This window comes from Lissotriton vulgaris, chromosome 3_1 (genome assembly GCF_964263255.1).
Source record: "Lissotriton vulgaris chromosome 3_1, aLisVul1.2, whole genome shotgun sequence".
Taxonomy (NCBI): Eukaryota; Metazoa; Chordata; class Amphibia; order Caudata; family Salamandridae; genus Lissotriton; species Lissotriton vulgaris.
The window spans coordinates 1,786,707,001-1,786,713,000 of NC_141689.1; positions in this window are offsets into that span (position 1 = coordinate 1,786,707,001).

Here is a 6,000-nt window from a genome sequence, read left to right on the forward strand (position 1 = left end):
TAAGGAGGAATGGGAACAGGGTTTGAACCAAGACGGGCACTTAAAGACACTCAAAGACCTTATAATAAATGGGTGGCCCAGTGACAAGAGCAAAGTTGTACCCAAATTGAGTGGGTTTTGGGAGGCAAGACTGGAACTTAACATTGTTGATGATATGGTGTTCAGAGGAGAAAAGGTTGTCCCACCAGTGTCCCTAAGACAAAAAATTGTGGACCTGGCACATGAGGGACATTTGGGCCGCAGTTTAACCAAGAGTAAGATCAGGTTGGACTACTGGTGGCCAGGGATGGATGCCATGGCTGAACCTGTCGTGAGAGATTGCATGGAGTGTTGCAAGGCGGATTAAACCCATCAAAGAATGTGGTACAGTTGGCCAATGGTCAAACCTGGAGCATGGATAGGATTGTTCCATACAAGGATGCCAGGGTTCCCCAGTTGCAAGGGTTATCTCCAGGAATGAGTCAGGTGACCCCCAGAAGGTCGTCTAGACCAACAGTTGCACCCTGCTGGAGCAAAGATTACTACACTGCATTATAATCCTTGTGTCACTGGTTATGGTGTTTTGGTGTGCCGCCTCCTGGTGGCCTACTTTATGTATTGTTTTCTCCTATCTATGCAATGTACTTTATCCGTTCCTTTCCCTTTCCCCTTCAGGAGATGTGTTGTAATCTCACTTGGTCCTTTCCCACCCCCCCCCTCCTTCCCGTCCCTGTTGGTATGTTCCGCTCTACAATGCATGAACATTCCAGAGCTGCCTTCAGCTGACTGGAACCTGTGGTGGTGATAAGAAGGAATAAAGAAGACTCATATGATACTTCAGTGTACCTCGTTATTTTATAACAAAAACGTAGTGGGATACATGTGATTAACACCACCCTTGATTCTCCTCAGTTTCTATTTGTCATAAATGCCTGGGTTTGGTCGATTTTTATTGTTGGTGGGAGACCAGGGGGCCTAAATGCCAAACCTACCTCAATACTAGAATGGGTCAATTTTCAAGACCAAATCTTAATGTCTATACATTCCCTTTTGGGGCCTTTCCTGCTGAAGAGATAGGCCTGGGTTCACAAGCGGGTTACTATTTATACAAGGAGAAATTTGGGAATATTTAATAGTAGAACATTTATTATCATCAATTTTCCTCCTTTCTGGCTTCTAAATGTGAGCTAGTGTGCAAAAGAGAACACATTTCGCAAGATGTCCTCTGAATCACATGATAGTACCATTTACTATAGTGTTGTACAAATAACCATTATTCCTCAACTCAGCATCATAGGAACATTTAAAAAGGCGCAGTTTTCACTTTATACACATTTAGTTTCGTAATACTTTATTCGCCTAGAAAAAACAGCAATACAAGTGCCTATAGAAGAACACAGTTAAAACAATTTCAATCATGGTGATATAATACATACAATGATAATTATGAAGTTAATTTGCTGTGCTACTACATAATACTTTTCCTCACGTTGATGCATGTAAAAAAATAGGACAACATTATAGCATACAAAAGGTTCACTTAGAGTCACTAAATATTTGATTGCTACTTTATGTGACCAAATATTCTGTGCAACAAGCATAGATTTAAGATAACCCCCCTAAAATTCTGATAAGATTTACTGGACAATAGAAAGTGCAGTGTGCTTTGTTTGCTTTGGTCATCATTCACAAGGGCAAAGAACCTTATTGGGTGAACGGGACTTCATAGTTGGGAAAGCAACTATATGGTGCACAATCCCACATCTCATTCTTACCAACACAAAGTGATTCTGCATATTTGTTAAATATTATAAATAGCTATTTCTTCCCTCTTCCAAGTTCAAAACGTATAAAAAGCAACTGTTGATTAATTCCTATTGTCTCTTGATCATTGATCCAGTCTACACTAGAGAAAGGTTTCTTTAATCCTCCTCTTAGTTAATGATAATACCTTTTAAGGATCCTGTCAGACAGATATATTAAACAGTCTAGTGAGGGAGAAATTAATATACAGTAGCTAGTTGATACTTAGCGCATCATTCAAGGTTAAACAATTTGAAATAATTGTTCTGGTAAAACCGGTTTCTTCCTTGGCCTATAGTGAAGCCCACAATAACAACGGTCTGACTAATAGAAGGTCCTCTAAAAACTGAAGTCCGACTTCTTGGTGTAAAATAGTATTTGAAACATTTTAAAAAGCTATTTTCTTCTACTTGCAGGACCGAGCTATTTGCATAACCCCAGAGACCTGCACCATATAGGGATGTAGTTGCTCTTTTTGCTTTATAGATAGCTATCATTTTGTTAATGGGTCGGTTCCCTAATTTTTAGTAGAACATGTTGTGAACATGAGCCATTGCCTGCTAATAAAATACCCAGATAACAAAACGAGTTCACTGAAATAATTGGGGTATTATCAACAAAAAACGATTTACAGGATTTTATGTTTTGGCCCACAGACCATGGTAAAGGTTTTAGATTTATTAATTACCATTTTCTTTAAAGTCCTAAATTCTGCTAAAGCATTCATCAATCTCTGGCGGCCAACTGAGGTTTGTGCTAATAATACTGCATCATCAGCATATAACAATACAGGTATCGGGCCGACTGCAGATAATTATCTACCTCATTGATAGAAAAAGAAAATAATATTGGCGCTAGCACACACCCTTGTTGAATACCTCACCCCACTTTAAATTTGTTCGCACATTCCCCCTGGGCGCCAAACCGAATTTACCCCTAGATTGATCAAAGTCCCGTTTTGCGAGTCCTTAATAGCGATTATTAAGGAATCGCCATTAAGGACTTGCAAAACGGGATTCATGTAGGAATCGCTAAATAAATTGCGATTCCTACACATTCCATATTTGCGATTAGCAAATTGCTAATCGCAAATAAGGAATAACTCCCCATTCATTCCTATGGACCTAAAGGATAAAGGCCCATAGGAATGAATGGGGAGTTATTCCTTATTTGCGATTAGCAATTTGCTAATCGCAAATAAGAATGCGATTTCAAGGGTGCTAGGGGTGTCCAAAGGACACCCTGTAGCACCCCTGAAATGTAATCTACATTGGTGTTGCGCACACACATGTCCAAAGGACATGTGTGTATGCACATGCAACTTAGAAAAATGCATTTAAAAGCATTTTTCTAGGTTTTCGCTATTTACCACGAGGTTTGACCTCGCGGTAAATAGCAGCCCGAAATAGCGATTTCGCAATTTAAAAATGGTTAATGAATTGCATTTAAGGAATCTCAAATAGAGATTCCTTAAATGTAATTCCTCGCAATTTAGCGAATTCGCAATTACCGATTTTTGCATTTGGGATGATGAATCACAAATGCAAAAATTGCGCTTGCAGAGGGCCAGATTCTCAGACTCTGGCCCTTTGCAAGACAATTTTTCAATGATGAATCTACCTAGTTTGTTAGGTTCTCATCGAAGACGGGAGAGAAACCCAAGTATTGGGCTAGATGCACCCAGGAAGATCGGAGTTGACCAGAGTAGGTTATGGTTTACCAAATCGAAGGCGCTACTTAAATCGGTAAAGCATACATAAAGTGTGCCTGCCTTAGCCCTTGTATATTTACCAATTAATAGCTCTAAATTGATACATTGTTCGTTAGTCCCTCGCTGTTTTCTGAACCCAAACTGCGGCGGGGATAAAAAGGTTGTTCTTGCACCCATTCCTCCAATCTTAATAACAGGACTCATTACTATCAAAGAGGAGTCTAGGAGGCAAACAGGGTAACAGTTTTTTAAACTGCTTTATCCCCTTTTTAAAATATGGGTACAATATTAGATTTGCCCCAGGAAGATGGGATAGTATCTATTGCAGCAGATTTAAATGCTGAGGAAAATTAAATTTTGGCCATGTTGTGTTCCCTAGCGCGTACCCCACCGACTCCATGTACCAGCTTAAAGTGCATGTAACTTCCCTCCTGTGACAGCTATGAAGATGCAAATACATTTGCGTCCACCGTCAACTTGTCCTCTTTCAGACGCACCATGAATGGATTATATAGTCCGTTCCTAAGTATGTTATGCCAACGTCTTTTTGTAGTACACTTTTCACTTTTTCCTGCTCTAGCCAGAGTAGGCCCTGAATTCCTGCCATCTGAACCTCTTTTGTGGCTCCTGGCTCTGCCCAGGCTACCTCTGTACTCATGAACTATGCCCTATATTCAGCGCGGCCCCTTGCGCTCAGCTCAAGCCTGCTTTCTGCCAAGACTGACTATAACCTTCGAGTTATCTGTTCCGCTCCCCGAGAATACATTCCTGCCTACTAGATCCTGTAAATATCCTCTCCAGCTGCAGAGCCAAAAGGCCGATCTGTCTTAATACAAGTAATTCATAGCCTCCGTTGCCATGCTTCCATGGAAGGCCCCGTGCCCCCACGCCTCACATGCAGACACTCAGGCGCTCAGGCGCTCATACACGCATTCACAGTTAGCATAGAATAGCTTCTACCCTAGAGACCTTTCCGCCCAGATAGTATAGTTCCTAAACATCAGATATCAGATATGATAGAAGTACAAGTTGATCTGACATGCCAGACTTCTGTCTCTTCCCGTCAGTGTAAATGTCAAGACCCCTGCACCCCGTCAGTCACACGTCATACAGCTGCGCGCGCATCCAAGCTTCCGATTTTCTGCTGACATTGCAACATTCTGTTAGCACCACCCCTTGGTGCCACCCACTTACGTCACCTATCAGTGACGTTACTAGCACACACCTCTAGTTCACGCCTAGTTTACGCCTCTTGATGATGTATTGGTACCACGTGTATACTGTTATCTTGTCTTCTCTCAGCTGTTACGCCTCTCACATTGAAACTTATGATGTAAATCAAGTATATAAGCTATGTAATGTCAATAAACGAGAGCGCGCTCATCTATCCCTTCTGACACCCCTGTGGTGGTCAGAACATGATATCCTGATTCCTTTATGAGGAATAAAACCCTTAGAAACTCTAACACCACGGACTCTGTTTTCTTTCCTTTTAATTGAGTTATCATTGATTAAGTACTTACCTGCATAGAAATTAAGAGAGTAAATTAATTATTTACGTCATTTTGGCGCCCGAACAGGGACCCCTCCCCCACCTCACGCGCCGGAAGGTGCGTTGCAATCCGTGTCCCCTGCCATCAGTTAGACGGACAACACGTGTACTGGCAGGATTTCCTGCATCCCCCTCTGACACACGGAGGTGACGAAGACTGCGATCAGTGCCCAGACGAGGCGGTGAGGAGTGCGGAGGATCCCGACCAGAGCCCAGCCGAAAGAAGCAAGGTCCGAGGTGTGACGAGGCCCACCAGTTTTCCGAAGTTTTCCGAAGTTTTACGAAGTTATCCGAAGTTTTCCGAGTCGAGTCCAGTCGAGTTTTCCGAGGCCTTCTGTTTCCGTGCTTCCCGGTGAGTACCATTGCTGGGTCGTATCTAGACGGGTTTGGGTACGCAAGTCCGGTCTGCACTGTTTTTAGGCAGTGTATCTGTACTGTTTAGCAGTATATCTAGGATTCCGAATTTCTGCACTGTTACAGCAGTGTATCCGTACCGTTGAGCGGTACATTCAGTGTAGGGGGTAGTTAGCTATGTTTTCAATGTTTTCATGTGATTAATGTTGTGGTATGAATGTGACTGTTTTACTGTGTATTATTGTATTTCTTGTATCAACTAGCAACTCGTATTAAGGAATAAAAATCTAGCATTCAGTAAATAAGTAAGCAGGATGCCGTTTCTCAGTAAGTTAAAACAGATCGGAACTAGGAAAGGGTTACTAGAGGAAGAAATTCCTATCCCCCCTAGGGACACTCCAGGCAATTTTATGTATCAAAAGCACGGCATAGATGCCATATTATATCTAGATTTATGGGCCGATTACACCAAACACCTAGACGAGAGACACAGATGGCCTGTTACCGGAACGTGGGATGCCGAGTGCATCATGAGGGTAGAAGAAGCATTATGGAAAAAGAAAGCTAGGCAATCTCAGAAGGACGCCATAGAATTTTGGCG